Here is a 21,642-nt window from a genome sequence, read left to right on the forward strand (position 1 = left end):
TGTCAGTCTGGAAAAACAATGCATAAATATCTTAAGTATTTATTCCTGAACTAGTTATAGTGCTATATTGCACCCGTCGTTAAACATACTCATACTAAGGTGTGGGAACGGGCAGGGCGCTGTTTAAATATTTTAAAATAGGTTTAATATCAACAAACAAAATTATCATAATGTCAATATTATATTTTCTATTTTTAGAAATACAGGCTTTAAAAGTATTTAAGCACACAAACAAACACACACACATCCAAAATCTACAATCGTCAAAAATGCAGAACTGCAATCACCGGGCCCCGTAAAAGACGTAACAACATTTTACCCAGATGTCTGGATAGGTCTGTAACAGTAACCTTTACCCGACTGGCTCCCAGTTACCTTGACCCGACTGGCTCCTGATGTCCGGATAGGTATGTAAAAGTAACCTTGATCCGACTGGCTCCAGATGTCCGGATAGGTATGTAACAGTAACCTTGACCCGACTCGCTCCAGATGTCCGGATAAGTATGTAACAGTAACCTTGACCCGACTGGCTCCAGATGTCCGGATAGGTATGTAACAGTAACATTGACCCGACTGGCTCTAGATGTCCGGATAGGTCTGTAACAGTTACCTTGAACCGACTGGTTCCAGAAACCCGAATAGGTCTGTAACAGTTATCTTGACCAGACTGGCTCCAGAAACCCGAATAGGTCTGTAACAGTAACCTTGACCAGACTGGCTGCTGATGTCCGGATAGGTATGTAACAGTAACCTTGACCCGACTGGCTCCAGATGTCCGGATAGGTCTGTAACAGTAACCTTGACTCGACTGGCTCCAGATGCCCGGATAGGTATGTAACAGTAACCTTGACCCGACTGCCTTCAGATGTCCGGATAGGTCTGTAACAGTAACCTTTACCCGACTGGTTCCAGAAACCCGAATAGGTCTGTTACAGTAACCTTGACCAGACTGGCTGCTGATGTCCGGATAGGTATGTAACAGTAATCTTGACCCGACTGGCTCCAGATGTCCTGATAGGTCGATAATTTGAAACAAGTTATTGATCATCTTTATTAAAAACTTCACTTATGTTTGCCTTATTTCCATGCGGCTGGCATTTGACATTGGGCAAAGCTGACCTTTAAACGATCGCAAATCGGAGAGTTTTACTGGCGCATAGCTTCACGTAAAATTTGATTATCAATTCTATTAGGGCCTGGTGCTTTGCCTTATGTGTAACTCTTGAATGTATCATATACTCATCTGGTATAATACAGACTAATTGGTATTTTCATATGAGTTATGGTTTGATAAAATGTTTTCGTTAGAAACGTCAATATTAGAGTGCAGAGCAAAAATTTGTAAAGTGCGAGTCTTCATTATATGATAATGAGAACATATATTATTTAATTACGTTGCGATAGTATTGATAAAGTAACGTGACGGGAAACAAACTTCGGCTGAAATTGCCACCAATCTATGGCCTAAACATTGATTTGTTTTAACATTTGCTTAGATTATCAGTGTATTCTATTTTTGCTCCTGGTATCAGATAAACAGTTTTTGATTTTTTAATATTTGAAAATAATTCAAATAAAGAGGTTAACCAGAATGTTTAGCTTTTATATTACAGTGTTTTGATTGCGTTTTGTTAGTTTCAATAATATATTTATCGATGCAGCATCTACTGTTTCTATTCATAAATTAATATTAGGTCTTTCCTTTATCGCTGCTTCCCATGTGTTTAATATTGCGTATATTGATTTATATCTTCAATGCTGAGGTGTTCCCACTTTTCATTTCAAAAATAACTTAAAGAAGAAGCTAATTTTTAGAATTAAATATCTGAATGTTTTGGATGCTATAAGCTTAATCGAATTTTAAGTCGACGATATGTTTGGTAAGTCAACATTTAAAACCACTTTTATTCAAGGTAAGATACTCTCGTCAGGATGATTTGACAAGTCATTTGATAACTTCCCTTCATCATAATTGTATAGACCTACTGATAAACGTATATTAACTCGAGGTTTAACGTATAAACTGCTAAACGTCGTTCGCAAAATAAAATCTACATAAAGAAGAAACCAGACAAACTAACAACAATAGCCTCACTTATTCATAGTAATTCAGAGTTATTCATCAAAACTATTAACTGGCTTTATGTGACTAGAATTTTGTTCCGTTTGTACTTTGGAAAATGCAGCAATAACTATGTGTTTTCATGTTTATTCGCTTTTATACTCATTAGATAATAACTTGTTTAAGTTGCTGTAAATACAAAGCAGATTTGTCCGTATTAGAGTCGTTGAGTATGTTCATCATTAACTCATTTATGCCAAGCGTCCTGAAAAAAGGCCTTGGCAAACAGCGTAGACCCAGATGAGACGCCGCATTATGCGGCATCTTATCATGGTCTGCGCTGTTTGCATAAAAGAATTTGTGAAAGAAGAATATAGAAATAAATGTACAAGACATCCCTAATTTTGGAAATAACTTGATCCATCTTAGAAGGATTGGAGAGTCCACTCGGCATAATGGGTTAAGAATTATCACGAGCTAAATGGTCACGTCGGTGATCAGCAGGTACTCGCCTCTTGATTTTGATTTTGGATTTTACGCGGTCCAAGTACAGTAAAAAAGTTGTACTTAAGGACTGCTTCGTTTATAAAAAGCAACACAGCCCACTGCTGAATCAACGGATGGATTCACTACTTCCGGAACAGACGACCCCAGAAAATCCAGCATTCACAACTGCAGGAGTTGACTTCTTTGGACCGCTGAATGTGAGCCATGGCCGATCACACTTGAAGAGATACGGATGCATATTCGAGTGCCTAACTACTCGCGCAATTCACATTAAAGTTGCTCTTTGTCTGACAACTAACTGGTTCGTTGCAGCATTTCAACGGTTTAAAAGCTGATGTCGGATCCCGGAGAAGGTGCCTGCCTGCCTGCCTGCCTGCCTGCCTTCCTGCCTGCCTGCCTGCCTGCCTGCCTGCCTGTCTGCCTGTCTGCATGCCTGTCTGCATGCCTGTCTGCATGCCTGTCTGCATGCCTGTCTGCATGCATGTCTGCATGCCTGCCTACCTACCTACCTACCTACATACATACCTGCCTACCTAACTGCCTACCTAAATTCATGCCTGCCTGCCTGCCTGCCTGCCTGCCTGCCTGCCTGCCTGCCTGCCTGCCTGCCTGCCTGCCTGCCCGCCCGCCCGCCCGCCCGCCCGCCCGCCCGCCCGCCCGCCCGCCCGCCCGCCCGCCCGCCCGAACCCGCCCGCCCCTCCGCCCGCCCGCCCGCCCGCCTGCCTGCGGGATATAAACCTTTTCTGAAACGTGAACAATTTAATAAACTATGAACTACTTCCCATGTTGTCATGAAAATTGTTCATATATTTAGTTACGTTTGAAACGAATTTTTACACAGTTGACTCCGTAAAAATATAAATCCTGGAAATCATAATGTGTAGAAACCCCTACATAAATATACTTCAAAATGTAAATTGACGCCACCTCATGTTTTAGCGCCTCCTCCTTCGCATTGGCTTCATCTCTTTTGGAATCGTTCAAGATTTTCATATGATCGACAATTCAAAGTGTTTGTGAACGCATCAATTTGCGTATATTGTAAGCAATCGTGCGATGTCGGTAGCTTTGCAATGGGTGGAAAAATACTCGTCACAAAAGCAAAACACCTCGATCTGCTTTAAAACCTCCACCATTCCTCTTTTAAAGGTTATTACTTTTCCAAATGGGTTGTTACCGCATGCTTCTTTACTTTTGCGTATTAATTAATATTCGACGAATCGAAATATATTATCCGATTTGATTTTTAATAATTCGGAATATGTTGAAAAAGCTCTTTATAACCTACTTTCCCTGTTTAATTCTCCGTGAATTTTAAAATATCCGGTCCTTAGCGCCACCTCGATAGTTGCTTTGGCTCTTTTTTTCAATGCATCTCAAAAATGAGGTGACACTCGTGATTCACGGCTGTGATCCAGCTGTATGTTAAAGGTAAGACTCAGATATCTATGATGGTAAAATATTTTGTATTATTTCATAAGGATTTTATCATACATCAAGAGTTTCTCAAGTGTCCTGCTGTAAGTGTTCATCGTTATCAGGGAGTGAGACATATGCAAGACACTTGCCAATATAGCCAGGACTCTAGTGAATTCAAAAAAAGGAATTAATCATCATCATCATCATCATTATTATCATCATCATCATCATCATCATCATCATCATCATCATCATCATCATCATCATCATCATCATCATCATCATCATCATCATCATCATCATCATCATCATCATCATTATCATCATTATCATCATCATCATCATCAATCATCATCATCATTATTATTATTATAATAATTACTATTATTTTATTTTATTCTTTTTTTCTTGTTCTTGTTCTTCTTCTTCTTTTTCTTCTTATTGTCATCATCAGCATTATTATACTATTTTTTCTTCTTCTTCTCCTTCTTATTTTTCTTCTAAAAAATAATAATAATAATAATAATAATATTATTATTATTATTATTATTATTATTATTATTATTATTATTTCCTTCCTCATCGCCGACTTCTTATTATTTTACAAGTATCAACAAAATACAAAACTACAAGGAGTATACTTAGGTGAAAATTATATTACAAGGATATCATATTCTACGTTCAAAAATCAGCAACTCAAAATAATTCGTCTTTAGCGTAGTCAGGAAGGTATTCGGTCATTTCGTTATTCAAGATTGACAGAAAGGTAAACAAGCAACTAGTAAGAAGAATCATTTAGCCATGGCAGCAAGGTCCTCGCTTATTTCGTCATTCAGCCTTTGCAGTAAGGACTTTTGCCATTGGTGGAAAGGTAGTAAGTGTCACTAAGGGGTTGCTGGCTGTTGGAGTCGAAGCCCATGTTTGCACATCTCGTACCGCACGTGTTGCACCTGCCGGCCTGGAAGTCAGCACGGCTGCTGCACGGGTGCGCCCGGAAGTTGCAGTTGGAGTTGATGGACTCGGTTAATAAGTCAAGGACGCGCATGTGACTGCAAGCAACACCGTCCGTCAACGCTAAAGCAGAAACAGACAAAAACAATTACTTAATCATGAAAAGTTAACTGAAAAGAGGACTAGCCTGCATATAGGCAGTGACGGCCAATGTTATATAAGTTAAATAATAAACTGGCTGCTTTAATGTATATTATATATAATAACATGGTGTCAATTACATGCCTGTTTTGCATAATCAGTATGTAGCAGTTTGAACATTATAAACTATAAATATTATGAAAAGCCATCAGCTGTAATATAAAAAATGTATTCAGTTCATGTCCATCAACTCATCGGGTAAGCACAAACATTTATAAATTCTTACATTCGATGTTCCCTGTAATAAGGTTGAACAAATTTTGGCTCAACTCGTTGGGACAGCCCGGCTGATTTTACCCGCCATTAGGGAAGTAGTCCACATGACCTACTGGCTGCTCGAGCCCGAAACCAGAACACCGATGTATCAGTCATGATTTATGACAAAAAATAACCATTTTAAAACTCAATCAAGATATCGGAACAAATGTCCTGTTGAAGGTTTGGACGATTTGGCTTAAAGTTTGACTTCTGTATTATATAAATTTTTTCAATATAGTCATTTTAGGAAAACGCCCCTGTCCCATAGAGACATGGTTTCGAAGAATCGGGGCCATTATAATGTTTAATCGACGCAGCATTAGAAAAATGTCTTTACCAAGTTCACGGAGATTATACTTTTAATGTGTCTTTTAGAGTGTCAATAAGCGTTTTTTAAGTGGGCATAGTGACCTTATTTTTGAACTCATGAAACCAAGTTTCGAAATCGGCCAATATATCATTGTCTTACCACGCTACATGTAGATCGAACAATAAATTTAAGAGTGTTAACAACGTAAATGTTGTCGCAAGACGACGCAAGACGATTAACGCACGCCATACAAACTATGATCGCCATAACCATTTTGTGCTCAAGTGAACTTAAAACCTTAAGGCAATGAATACTGAGATATCACCATAAAAATCTCAGTGCGTTAAATGCTACTAACATTACGCTTATAACTATATAATAGCTCGACATCTTTTTTATCGAAAACTTTAATGCTTCATTGTGTACGGAGTCTTTTGAATCAAATTGCATCACTATTGCGTTTCGTTACCTACCAAGTTGAATGAGTGAGTCGCCGTCCGTATGAATTGCGTCGACAAACACAGCATCTGTAGGGTCCAGATGAACCTTTGGGTCCTGTTTCTCGAACTGGGGACCGGCCGGATCAAGGCCTGCAGCGAGCATATTCTCAATATTTAAAGCTAGGGTCACACGTTGTTCCGATAAATAAGGGCAACACAGGCAAGTGATTATGTTTATAAAATATATAATTAAATATAAGCAATACAACATTGAATAATTTCGTGCAAAGTTACATGTGAAAGGATAATATACAAAACGCTTTAGGAGGCGCTTCAAGTGGGTATAAAGGAGAATTACACTTACTAAATAGCCCATAGTAAATAAAGGACAATAACATTCGATATATGTACTAAGCACACAGACCGGTTATTCGTCCGATTCCGGAAATCCTTTCACCGGCGTAGCCGGAAATATGGGCACCAAGACTGTGACCAATCACATGGAAGTCGCCATATTGCGCCTGCGCAGTGGTGCGAAGTTGCGTTATGAATTTCGCGATCAGAGCCCCGACGACCCTGGTATTCGCCGCTGCCTGATTGTAATCGATATTGTGAGCTCCTTTCGACAGATCCACTGCAAACACATTTGCGTCTTTCTGTGTATTAAATGCGCAAACGTTCATATATCTCATCGAACTTAATAAACAACCAAAGCAAAAAATAAAAAATACAATATTGAAATGATATAGTAAATTAGGAAGGGGAAAATTGTGTGCATAATAATGGAAAACACACAATACGTTATAATGTTTCAAAGCCTTTTCTGAGTAATATCATAACAATAATAAAACATGCATCTTAAAAACTGGATATCTTCCCAGGCTGCATTGATAAGATCACTCGAACAGAAGTACTTGATTGGCGTTTCCCTTTAGTACATTCAAAATTAAACAATGTAGACTTTTTAACATAGGGTGGAAGTAACATACATTTGTTACAAAAGACGATAGAACTTAAACCCATTTCTAACCCTGATATTTTCGCCTGTCTATAAAATTGAACCCATTGTTAATAAAAACGTATTTCGTTTTGCTTTACGATTGTCCCTATTAAATACTTAAAGTAGCCTTTGTGGAAAAATTATTGACGTAATACAGGAAATGAAGCTTAAAAAGCAAAATCAGTCAATTAAAAAAACAAAATTGCATATATTATTTTCCTAGCAAATTTAACAGTCGATATTGCCCTTAAGGCCAGTTGAAGCAAGCAACCCACGTTCTTGCCATCGAGAGTTTACCCTTTTGATTATGGCCTGTGCCATTTTGCTCATCCATGGACCGTGTCCATCATTGAAGCCGTGGATGATGAACTTAGTCTTTCTGGTGCTAGAGAAACGCGACGCCTGGATGGAGTTTGAAGTTTTATTAACACTCTGAGGCGACTGGGTGTTCGCACGGGTGTACAGAAGGAACTTGACCTTAAAATGACACGAGAATGCCATACAGCATTCCGATTGGAAGTTATAGAAAACGTGCATGTAAATTGAATTAAACACTGAGGAAAGGGCAAACTTTTATCACTCTTTGAAACATGGTATAATATTTAATATCGTGTCGTCCACATTTCTTCCACAGGTGTTTATAGTGTATTTTAAAAATGTAAATGCATGTTGTGAATTACTTTGGTACTTTTGGATTAATGAATCAATCTTATGCACAACATTGCAGTGAGGCTCATTTAACAAATATCTAAGACTTTTGTATAATATGCTAAATGACGTGTTGTAGATTCTATATACTATTATTCTTAAATGAAACGGACGTGTATTTATAGGTGGAATACATAATACATACCATAGTTGTTTGAAGGCCTCATTGAAAATAAGATTGCCATTGTTAAACTGTTTGCATGACTTTGAATGAATGTGTTGTCTTAATGAGTTACCTTCGGAAAATAAAGAGATTATTATTATTATTATTATTATTATTATTATTATTATTATTATTATTATTATTATTATTATTATTATTATTATCCTCTTTTTCTGTATAATCAGCTATAAGGTCTTCTAAGCCACTTAAGAGTAACTTGACATTTTTTACTAAATGATAACATTTTTTTTATTTTATGAGACATTAAAATAAATAATGGATGTATCAACAACACGTAGAGGCTAAAAAATTAAGATATCAAGTTCTGCCATACTAACACGAACATTTTAGGCGGGCACCCTAGAAACCCTGCTTTGTTCATATCTTCCTATCAATATGTTGTGTCATCATCTTATTAGAAAACATTAAATGTTTCTAATAAATTTTAAATAAATCAATGAAGTGATATTTTTATTAACCAACATACTCATTAAAAGCGAATATTTTCGAAATTATTTTAATTGTATAGTACCTGTTACTATATTATTATTAATAGTATATTATTATATACTATTATTATACTTATAGTACTATTTACCTTGAATTTTTCAGACCATCGACGTTTTTTTTAACCAAAAAAACCTTTCTGTGATAGAAGTTTCTAAATAAAAGATAAAATAAGTAATTCAAATTGTATTACATTGTTGTCAGAATTTTCAAAATGAGTGTGTGGCCGAGCTAAAGGAATTGATGGAACTATGGAAAATAGGGATAAATTTAACAATGATATTTCTTTCATCATTGTATGCACTCAAGTTGAGCATTGAGGCGTATTTTTAAGCAGTTATAGACAGTGTTCCGCGCAAATGCAAGGACATATTCCTTGACAATTATTTGTGTATCGGTTAATAACAATTTTTGGGTAGAATATATGAGGAAAAAAAAAGAATATATAGGAAAATATGTCTGCTGGAATTTTCTGAGTGGTTACATTTATTACTGATCGTCGATTTCAGAAAAACAAAATGTCGCAGTTTCCGCAAAACACGATAGTTGCGCCCAAAGAATTGATGTTACTGACTTTCACTAGTTGATAAATGTATGATTTTGATTCTCATTTAATAAATTGATGATTTCAACGCTGATAACTGCAGATTTGTGTGACGTCACGAGTTGACTCCCTTATTGGTTCATGATAATATTACTTCTTTTCAAGCAGGAAGTTAGCATGGAACAATGTTTAATTATTGAAATGTTTGAGACAAGAGAACCAAAAATGCAGTTGATCATCTGTGTTATGGGGCGTGGCAAATGAACACCAGGTCAAATGTTGCAAACAATCTCTCTAGAGGACCAAAATAATATACCACATACCGCATATCAAAGCTTTGTGCTTTGTGTTTTGTAAGTTGTTAAGCGATGTAATTTAATTTAAAAGATTTAAATTCCCACATCAAAAAGAGGGCCTATTTCACCCCCAAAAGATGATGTAAACAAATATTTCACCTCTGACTTGGCATTTAGAGAAGAGTATTCAACTATGTATGTCTATATCAATTAAGTGACATTTGATCATGTTCAATCTTGAAACCTCGGATAAAAACTTGAACATTCTCTTTAGTGGAACACTAACTGATGTCAACTACAAAATATCAAACCTGTAGACATTGTGGTTTCACAGAAGGATTTTAAAAGTATTATGCTAAATAAGTCTATAAAAATCATGTGATAAGTTCGCTGTGGCAAATGTTGTAAATATGGATAAATATAAACATAAAAACAACTTTTCCTACTACCAATATCGCCTTTTACCGTTTTCACATGATAAATCGTAGAGATTATGTCTTCTTTCTTCTAAATGTTCCCCCTTGAAGTATTTTAATAAACGGTTGTCAGAATAAAAGCCCGTTTCATACGTAAGTATAGAGCACGGGTGCCATTACAGTTTTGTTTACATACAAGAGTTCATGCCGTATCAGCCTGATTTTCGCCACTATGCCCGAATTGCCCGAGTCATGGTTTGCTTTGAGTTTATGCTGATTTTTTTAAGTTTATTATAACATCCACAATCTCGGTAACTTAAGGTTTTCGCTTAATAACCGTCGTTTCATCTCGGTAACTTAAGGTTTTCGCTCAATAACCGTCGTTTATACAAACAAAAATACCCGGCGGTAACATAATCATGTAAATAACTGCGGTATTTAAGGTATTGCAGTTTATATTAACGATCACTTTTGCAAACGCGGCAGACAGGAACGTACGAGATGAGGATAAGAATTGGCTTATGTGTTCTTGGGCTTTGCACAGGGGCATTTGGTATTAATTAAAGAGAAGTTTTTGCCTTTTTGTTGGTAGTTTCTAATAATAATGATGCTAGAATGTTCAGAGAAGTGATTTGACGAATACTAATACGCTGATGATGGTGGTGACGATAATGGCGATGATGATTAATAAATATTAAAATAATCATCATCATTATAATCAGTATTATCATTTTAAATAATAATAATAATAATAATAATAATAATAATTATTATTATTATTATTATTATTATTATTATTATTATATAATAATAATAATAATTATTATTATTATTATTATTATTATTATTATTATGATAATTATTTTATTATTATGATAAAACGGATTTATTTGCAATTAAACTGAATGTTTTTCATAAATGCAGGTTTCTCGCTGAGAATAAATTACGTTCGCCACCTATCGTCCCTAGTTAAAAAATAATGTATAACCGGTATCTCCAAAATATGGACCATTTTTAGCCATTCTTAAATCTATGTATACAATTCATACACTTAGTTTCTAGTTGTATTTTATTGAATTTAAGGCAAAGAAACGTAAAGTTGTATCATGAATATGTCTTTATTATACTTGCCAATAACTCAAGCAACAAACATACATATATCGGTAATAATATTAGTTTATTTATTTGCTAACCATGGACTGACCTGGCAAAGCTGCTATAAGTAGCATGGAAATATAGTGTAATCAAAACATACACGCTCACTTAAGTACTTGAAAGTGTATGAATATCAGAACAATACTTAAAAACTATTTGCAAGTAAAAGAATTAGTAAATGAATAGTAATACATTAAGTAGAACAATGTCACCAACTTATATAAAAAAGTTAGATGCATACAAAGTGATGTGATCTTTGGAAATACAGTTGAATAAATGATTAATGTAATATATTCCATTCACTGCATGTATGAAACAATAATAAGAAAACATTACAATATGAAGTCTGTTTAAAACACTATCGCATTAGTAATATAGTGTATTATCTATAAAACATAAATCATGCTGGTTTTGTATACGGGTATGAAACATGGATCATGTTACAACAGGTAACGAACAGTTTATTATTACGCAATAAGGAAGACATTGTATAGATACATTCATTGAACAAGCTAGTAAATGTTACTTTTTACAGTTGTGGTGTCTTACTCCAAACGATCATAACACGGTGGTCTAGTGACTGGGTTATTTTACTTGCTTGCCGTAGTTATTTTAGTAACTAGTAATATTGAGGCATTTATTGACATGCATACTAATTTGCATATTTCATCAACATGGATATCGCCTGCAAATAGTTAATTTAACTTCTCCTTGATAATATTTGCACATCTGATCTCTGTGATGCCATGTATATGTTTACGGATATGCATACTATATTTAATCTTCAATTTTATCAAATTGAACTTATGTTCCATCCAAGTTTACCAACGCATCATAACTTTTTAACAAAATCACCATGTCACTATTTTTATTCATCGCAAACATTGATTATTCCGAATTCGCTCCGTTAGTTATTTTTGGAACCCAATGCTATCCGTTTTCTACAGAAAAATGGATTATTAGATGCCCTGTTTTGGCATAACAGCTTCTAAATTCGAAAAATAATCAGAACAAATAATTCAATCATACAGAAGTTTTGAAATAAAAAGATTGTTTTTCTTGATTTTTAACAATTATCTCAAATATTTTCAGTACGAAAGATCTTGGTGGGAACATTATTTATTTTGTTAATTGATAAAAGGCAAGAGTATGTTGAAAACTTATAAATGCTGTTATCATTTAACTACAAATATTACCAAGAGGTTAGTAAAACTGTTTGTTTTTCTTTTATTATTTCGACTGAAGAGCACTTCACTTTAAATCATTGACGAAAGCAGTTTTAATGTTGATAAAATGTACCGCTCAGGACCGGATTCAGAGAATTAATAGCAGATGCGGATTTCAGTGTTATTTTTCGCAGTGGTTACAATGTACCTCCCGTAAATGGCGAGAGTTCAAAACCAACGCGGCGTTTTCATGTTTTCAACAAATCAAACTTTGTATACACATTTTTATTGAAACATGATGATAATTATAGCAATATAATATTGAATTGATAAGAGTAAATTCATTCAGCACTAATTTAATTATATAAATTGCATGGGGTTTCGTGCAGTTTTAGACGGATTATATTTTATTAGATTTAATTAAAAAAAAAACTTTAAGTATGTTTAGTAATATCGTAATGCCCTTTTCCCAAACGAAGGCCGAGCAGCAGAAACAGGAATCATACCAAAATGGCGACAGAAACGTTTTAAATTAAAGGAATAATAATAATAATATTACTATTATCATTATTTTTATTATTTTTATTACTATTATTATTATTAAACTTTTATAATAAGCATATGGCCTCATATTCCAGGATGTTGGTGGCCATTTATAAAGGAGGTTTGTTACAAAGCTGACGGAATCGGATGTTTCAGCAACGCCAAACCATTTGACAACGCCAATTGTAAACTTCCAGAGTCGCCAAATGCCATTCAGGTAAAGAACTTGCTCAAAATAATTAATTTTATGAAGACGCTCCGTTCTAGCGACAGTAAAATTCTGTGAAACTACGTGCATTAATTTCCACCTATAAATACACGTCCGTTTCATTTAAGAATAATAGTATATTGAATCTACAACACGTCATTAAGGATATTATACAAAAGTCTTAGATATTTGTTAAAGTGATATTATGGGCATTTTTCACTATTGCATTTAGCTGAAATGAATTAACAGGTCAAAACAGTTAGTTAAAATGTGGTTACTGACCAATTATCTATAACTGATCTTGCGACCAGTTGTTTATAAAAAATATTTTATAGTCGATATTCTTACGTGACTCACCCAGTCCTCTAAGCCGAAATGATCCGTAAAACAAAATTGTGTCTTTGTGTCGTATGAACGAATATGCACTAAAACTAAATTTAGGTTCACATCGTACATGCATGATCAGTTGTCAAACGAAAGTACGGTTGATTTTCAAATGCATTATTTTTCTCTTTCCGGGATATTGTTATAGTATGTTGATGCTGCATTAACAAATATAAGTGTATATAAAGTGAAAGCACCAAAAATAAACAACGGTTGCGATAGACACCTATAAACTGCTAGATGCCCATAATATCACTTTAAATGAGCCTCACTACAATGTTGTGCATAAGATTGATTCATTAATCCAATAGGACCCAAGTTATTCACAACATGCATTTACATTTTTAAAATACACTATTAACACCTGTGGAAGAAATGTGGACGACACGATATTAAATATTATACCATGTTTCAAAGAGTGATACAAGTTTGCCCTTTCCACAGTGTTTAATTCAAGTTACATGCACGTTAGAGTTTTCTATAACTTCCCATCGGACTGGTGTATGGCATTCTCGTGTCATTTTAAGGTCAAGTTCCTGCTGTACACCCGTGCGAACACCCAGTCGCCTGAGATTGTAAATAAAACTTCAAACTCCATCCAGGCGTCGAGTTTCTCCAGCACCAGAAAGACTAAGTTCATCATCCACGGCTACAATAGTACACACGGTCCATGGATGATCAAAATGGCACAGGCTATAATCAAAAGGGTAAAATCTCGATAGCAAGAACGTGGGCTGATTGCTTCGACTGGCCTAGAGTGGAATATCGACTGATAAATTTGCTTTTTTCGATTTGACTTGTTTTTTTTCTATTTTAGCTTCATTTCCTGTATTACATTAATAATATAGAGACCATTTAAAGCAAAACGAACTATGTTTTTATTGAAAATGGTCTTAATTAAATAGACAGGCAAAATATCAGTGTTAGAAAAGGGTTTAAGTTGTATCTTGTTTTGTCACAAATGTATGTTTCTTCCACCCTGTCTTCAAAAGCTGACATTATTTAATGTGATTGTGCTCAAAGGAAACACAAATCAAGGACTGGGCGAATGATCTTATAAATGCAGCCTGTGAAGATACCCAGTTTTCAAGATGCATGTTTTATTATTGTAATTAAATGTAGAATACTAATTTACTTCGACATAACTCAGAAAAAGATTTGAATCGTGAGAAAGTCTTGCGTGTTTTCCATTATTCTGCACACAACTTGCCCCCTTCCTAGTTTACTGTATCATTTCAATATTGTATGTTTTTTTGCTTTCGTTGTTAATTAAGTTCAAGGAGATATTTGAACGTTTGCGCATTTAATACGCAGGAAGACGCAAATGTGTTTGCAGTGGATTGGTCGAAAGGAGCTGAAATTTTCAATTACAATCAGGCAGTAGCGAATACCAGGGTCGTCGGGGCTCTGATTGCGTAATTTAACACAACTTTGCACCACTACGCAGGCGCAATATGACGACTTCCATTTGATTGGTCACAGTCTTGGTGCCCATATATCCGGTTACGCCGGTGAAAGGATTTCCAGAATCGGTCGAATAACCGGTCTGTGTGCTTAGTACATATATCGAATGTTATTGTCCTTTATTTAATATGGACTATTAAGTAAATTGTTATTCTTTTTTATGCTCACTTAACGCGCCTCTTAAAGCGTTTTTTTTTCAAATTATCCTTTAACATGTAACTTTGAGTGGCCTTACTCGATGTTTTATTGTTTATATTTAATTGAAAATTTTATAAACATAATCACTTGCCCTTATTTATCCGTAAAACGTTTGACCTTAGCTTTAAATATTGCCAATATACTCGCTGCAGGCCTTGATCCGGCCGGTCCCCAGTTCGAGAAAAAGGACCCCAAGGTTCGTCTGGACCCTACAGATGCTTTGTTTGTCGACGCCATTCATACGAACTGCTACTTATTCATTCAACTTGGTAGGTAAAGAAACGCAATAGTGATGTAATTTATTCAGAAGACTCCTTACACAAGTAAAGCATTAAAGTTTTCGATAAAAAAAAGATGTCGATCTATAATTATATTGGTATTTATTATTATTATTATTATTATTATTATTATTATTATTGATATTATGTTTATTGTTATTATTATTTTGGTAGTAGCATTTAACGCACGGAGATTTTCATGTCGATATCTCAGTATTTATTCCCTTTACGTTTTAAGTTCACTTGAACACAGAATTCTTATGGTGATCATAGTTCGTGCGTCAATCGTCTTGTGTCGTCTTGCGACAATAAATACGTTGTTAACACTCTTAAGTTTATTGTTCGATCTATATGTAACGTGGTCAGACATTTTGTCCGAATGATATATTGTCCGATTTCGAAACTGGGTTTTATAAGGTCAACAATAAGGTCACTTTGTTAATTTTAAAAAAACGCTTGACACTCTAATAGACAATTTATAGTGTAATCTTCGTGAACTTGATAAAGACATTTTTGCTAATTTTGCGTCGATTAAGCATTATAATGGCTCCGATTATTCGAAAACCATGTATCTATGGGAAAGGGGCGTTTTGCTCGTATGACTTTAGTGAAACTTTGTTCACAATACAGAAATCAAACTTTAAGCCAAATCTTCGTGAAACATTAACAGGACATTTGTTTAATTGCTTGGTTAATTTTCAAAATGATTCTTGTTTGCCATAAATCATGGACGCCAGGGATGGGGGGGGGGGCAGTTATCCTCGTTAAACTTGGTAGGAAAAGTTGATCATCTCGACCGAGTTCGAAAATTATTCCGGTCTGTAATATTTCTGTAATATTTCCGGACAATATTTCTTCCATGGCTATAGTAAATCATTGTGAACGGTCTATTTGCCACATATTTTGTCCGTGTGAGCGCCTTAGGAGCTCTGGTCCTCTTGTTAATCTTAGCGCAACACTACACCACAGCTATAAAATGTTGTTAATAAACCAATTAACACGGCTTAATAAAAAATGTCTCATATAAAAATGACTGATACATCTGTGTTCAGGTTTCGGGATCGGGATCGAGCACCCAGTAGGTCACGTGGACTACTACCCTAACGGCGGAGAATTTCAGCCGGGCTGTCCCAACGAGTTAGGGCAACATTTGTTCAACCTTATAACAGAGAGCATTGAAGGTAGAGACTTCAGTTTCTTAGCCGCTTCTTATTCTCTTTTTCACCTTATGACTTTTGAGCATGTGAAGAGAGTGATACGACACATAATTGACATGAATTGAATAAATTTTAATATTACAGCTGATGGTTTTTCATCACATTTATAGTTTATAATGTTCAAACTGCAACATATTGTTGATTCATCACAGGCGTGTAATTGACACCATGTTATTATCTATAATGTACATTAAAGCAGCCTGTTTAGTATTTTAACTTATATTGCATTGGCTGTCACCGCCTATATGCAGACAAGTCATCTTTTAAGATAAATTTTCATGATTAAGTAATTATTTTTGTCTTACTCTACTTTAGCGTTGATCGACAGTGTTGCTTGCAGTCACAGCCGCGTCCTTGACTTATTCACCGAGTCCATCAACTCCAACTGCAACTTCCGGGCGCAACCGTGCAGCAGCCGCGCTGACTTCCAGGCCGGCAGGTGTAACACGTGCGGTGCCGGATGTGCAAATATGGGCTACGACTCCAACATCCAACAACCCCTTAGCGGCACTTACTACCTCTCCACCAATGGCCAAAGTCCTTACTGCAAAGTCTGAATGATGAAATAAGCGATGACTTTGCTGCCATGGCTAAATGACTCTTCTTACTTATTTTCTTTACTGCCGATCTTGAGTTACAAAATGACTGAATACCTTCCTAACAACGATGAAGACGAATTCTCTCGAGTTGCTGATTTTCGAACGTAGAATATGATGTCTTTGTTATATAATTGTATCTAAAGTATACTTTCTGCAAGATGTTTTGTATTTTTGTTGATTTATGGAAACTATGTTTGTATGGTAAAATAAAAAGACGGCGATGATGAATGAAATAATAATAAATAATAAGAAGAAGAAGAAGAAGGAGAAGAAGAAGAAGTTATAGAAGAAGAAGAATTTTTTTTATAATATAACTGATGATAATAATAATAATAAAAAGAAGAAGAAGACGAAGAAGAAGAAGAAGAAGAAGAAGAAGAAGAAGAAGAAAATAACAATAATAATACTACTACTAATACTACTACTACTACTACTACTACTACTTCTACTACTACTACTACTAATAATAATAATAAGATGATGATGATGATAATTATGATGACGATGATGATGATGAGGAGGAGGAGGAGGAAGAGGAGGAGAAGGAGGAGGATGGTGATGATGATGATGATGATGATGATGATGATGATGATGATGATGATGATGATGATGATGATGATGATGATGATGATTATAACAACAAATAAAAACATAAAACGTTGTAGAAAAATCCAGTTAACTATATGGGCAAGTGTCTGCATATGTATCACTTCCTGATAACGATGAACACTTACAGCAGGGCGTTTGAGAACCTTGATGTATGGTAAAATCTTAATAAAATAAGGCAGTTTTAATACAAAAAAGTAATATTTGACCGCATTGTGTGACATTGACCTTGAACCTAGATATCTGAGTCTTACCTTTAACATACAGCGAGATCACAGCCGTACATCACGAGTGTCACTCATTTTTGAGATGCATTAAAAACGAGTCAACGCAACTTACGAGTTGGCACTAAGGACCAGATATGTTAAATATGCACGGAGAAGTACACAGGAAAAGTAATTGTTATAGGTTTTTTTTCAACATATTTCGTATTATTAAAAAAGAAATCGGACAGTTTATTGCGATTAGGCGAATATTAATTATTCTACAAAAGTAAAGAAGCATGCGATAACAACCCATTTGGAAAAGTAATTAACTTTATAGGCTGTGGAATGGTGGAGGTTTTTAAGCAGATCGATGTGTTTTGCTTTTGTGACGAGTATTTTTTTACCCATTTGCATAGCTACCGACATTGCACGATGGCTTTCAATATACGCAAATTGCTGCATTCACAAACACATTAACTTGTCGATCATATGAATAATTTTGAATTATTCCAAAAGAGATGAAGCCAATGCAAAGGAGGAGGCGCTAAAACACGAGGAGGCGTCAATTTACATTTTGAAGTATATTTATGTAAGGGTTTCTACACATTATGATTTCCAGGACATACATTTGTACGGAGCCAACTGTGTTAAAATAAAATTAACGCGTAATTGAATACGCATGTGTATGAACACATTTTGTGACAACATGGGAACTATTTTATGGTTTATTAATTTGTTCACGTTTCAGAAAAAAGGTTATATCCACAAATATCTTTTGAATACAAGTTCGCCAAACTTTTTAAGGGCCGATTTCTAACACGTTGCATCATAACTCTGATACAATATATTATAACACGACAACATGTGTTAGAGCATAAATGTTCACATAACCGGTAATCATATATGACCTCAATGCTTTCATAAAGGACATATGTTTCGTTTTGTTTATAACAATAAAATACAGAGAAAAAGTCTGGAAAACTTTAACTGCTTGATTTCTTCCAACATTTAGAGCGCATTATAAATTCGTGTAAATATTGCTTTCCGAACTCTTTTGGTTGAGTTTTCAGTATTTTCTCTTAATTTCATCAGTATAAAATAAAAGCGCAAACTTAACAGTAATTAACAACATAATTATAAAGAAACATGTGCTGCAGAGAAATCAGAAATCTTTCAATCTCTGTAATTAAATATTCGATTGGACTTAAACAAATGAGGCTCATAAAATAAGTTTAACGAAATAAGACAGACCTGTCCTAATTTTTTGAGGATGTTAGTGGAGACAAACACCATATCCTAGCCTTATTAAGATTCGTTGACTTTTTCATTTACGTAAATAAAGTATTTGGGCCTGGGTTCGATTCAAGTAGAAGTAACATCTATTATTGTGATTTATTTAAATGTATTTAACACATTCGTTGTTCATCAATCATCTGGAAAATTTTGGGTATAGAGATATTTAATATATGTTACCTATGAAGTATAACATATGTGGGGTATACAATCTGATTTATTCAGGTTTATGACATCTAAACTGATGTTGTTCCTAAATTATTAAAAAAATTACATATTTTTGTTTTACAGAACGCGTGTATATTCTGTATAGATTTGATTTAAGGCATTTACGTTTAACAATAAAAGTAAAATGATGTCAAAAGGAACAATTGTCTATAAAAGTTAAGTCAGTAGATTATACAATTGTAATCCGCTTGTAAAATCATATATATCGAGCATTTGCGCCACCTCCTGTTGTTAGTGACATCTTATTGGCATTGCCGTTACATCTTTTTGCATAATGCAAAATTATCTATTCATCGGCAAGAAGCCAATGTGTTTGTGAGTGCAGCCTCCGTTGTATGTAGAAAGCAATTGTTTGATGTCGTTAGGGATTTGATTGGATGGAAATAACGTCGTCACACATGCGCAAAACATCGATTTGCTTTTAAATACTCCATGTCTGTCTTATAAATGTCCTAACGTTTCCAAATAGGTTGTTATTGTATGCCCAATATAGTTGTAATCGCACAACTCTGTCCGGGTTTTTAAATTAAACGATAAACAATGTATGTATAAAAAGGAAACAAACTCACCATGTAGTATTCTCAATGTATTTTAATAACATACGGTCCTAAACGCGCCTTGGAAGTTGAATTGGCTTATTTATTATTGCATCTCAAACAAGAGGTTGCTCACCGGAATTACGGCCATGCAGGGGAGAACAATTGTAATAACTTATTACAGTACACTTTGATGCATATTTACATCTATTATGAAAATTGAATTGAAATTGTGATATTTGACCTCAATTTTTGACATTGACCATGCCTCTATGACAATGTATATTTCATGTTACCCAGATGATCGAGAACAACTGTGGTAAGTTGTATAACTGTTTTTGGAGATACACATCAAGACAGAAAAACACTCCTATATAAAAGGGGACTTTTCAATTTGAAAAAATCCATTACGCCGTTTTTTACAAATGGTTTGCGTTGAAATGTGACGTGCATCATCCTCTTATCCATATATACACTCATACCAAGTTTCAATTAAAACTGCCAAAGAGGATCCCGCATGTTGCTCCAGGAACAAACATGTGTTTTTTAATGTTAAAAAGGACTATGATTCCGTTATTTGAAAAAAAGAGTGCTACAGCGTTTGACATGCATCATCTTCTTATACATATATACACGCATAACTAAGTGCAGTAAAATCGGCCCAAGCAGTTCCGAGATATGGCTCCAGACACAAAAATGTTCTGGACAAACGAAAGGCGATAGAAGAACGTATGGACAGACGGAGGGACAACGACAAAACAACATCACTTTGCCAAAGGCGGGGGATAAAGCAGCACAAACCAGAATATTAGTATTTAAACGTTATTGCTATTTTACTTTGGATGAAATTTGTAAAACTATTAACAGATGGAGTGATCACGTGACAAACAAAATGGTGACGTCCATGCCGAGACAGCAATTTTTAGTAGATATTTGTACTATTTAATACTTTTATTAATTGTTAAAATGCCGCTCACTTCCCGGATATATCGGCAAGAAATGTGTTTAGCGTTTACATCGAAGTTATATTCCATCTACATCTCGACTTTACTCGCTGCAAAATAAATTAGAGGGTCATAAAATTACAGCTCTTGCTGACTGTTAAGACGTTCACGTGCAGTTTAGAGTTGCTTTTTCAAGCAGATAACTGATTGTATAGATGGTATTGGTTACTTTACTTATGCGATACATTTAATGTTCTATGAGTGATAAGGACTTGTTTTAATGTATAGGCAAATGACTTTAAACATTTATACCACATTCAAAAAAGTTCACAAAAAATAATTGCTTAAAATTTAAAAACATTCATTACAAGTACTACTTTAGCAAACAATAACGTGTATCACGATAAGAATTAATTTACTAGTCAAAGTTAAAAAGCTGTACATGGATTCACCACAAGGCTATCGAGTGTCAATTTCTGCCACAATAACTTGAAGCTTTTCCTCGATCTATGATTGTAGATTTACTTTCCCTCAATCATAAATCACATGCATTACCCTGTGATTTTTTGAAAATCACGAATAAAGTCCGTGTTATTTGTTATCCAATACTTTAACCAAATAACATCAACAATAAAAAAATGTATAAGCCATTATGCATATAATTGCTTTACAGCCAAATGAACAAAACAACAAAAGAAGTGTTATGGCATGGATGATAATAATAGTAATAAAAATTAGGTTATGGTAAAAATTAACAAAGAAATAACTGATTCATAACAGCCCGCCTCCCCTTAGCTGGCTGTCGAGTTAGTTTTTTTTTCATAATAGGCCTACT

General features: G+C 34.8%; 2 pseudogenes; one reads left to right on the plus strand and one right to left on the minus strand.

Moving 5' to 3' along the window:
• Positions 1-4,820: 4,820 nt before the first annotated feature.
• LOC127861816 (pancreatic triacylglycerol lipase-like) lies at positions 4,821-8,401 on the minus strand (annotated as a pseudogene).
• A 2,966-nt stretch (positions 8,402-11,367) lies between these two features.
• LOC127861817 (pancreatic triacylglycerol lipase-like) lies at positions 11,368-16,953 on the plus strand (annotated as a pseudogene).
• Positions 16,954-21,642: the final 4,689 nt, after the last annotated feature.

This window comes from Dreissena polymorpha, chromosome 16, assembly GCF_020536995.1.
Source record: "Dreissena polymorpha isolate Duluth1 chromosome 16, UMN_Dpol_1.0, whole genome shotgun sequence".
NCBI classification, from domain to species: Eukaryota; Metazoa; Mollusca; class Bivalvia; order Myida; family Dreissenidae; genus Dreissena; species Dreissena polymorpha.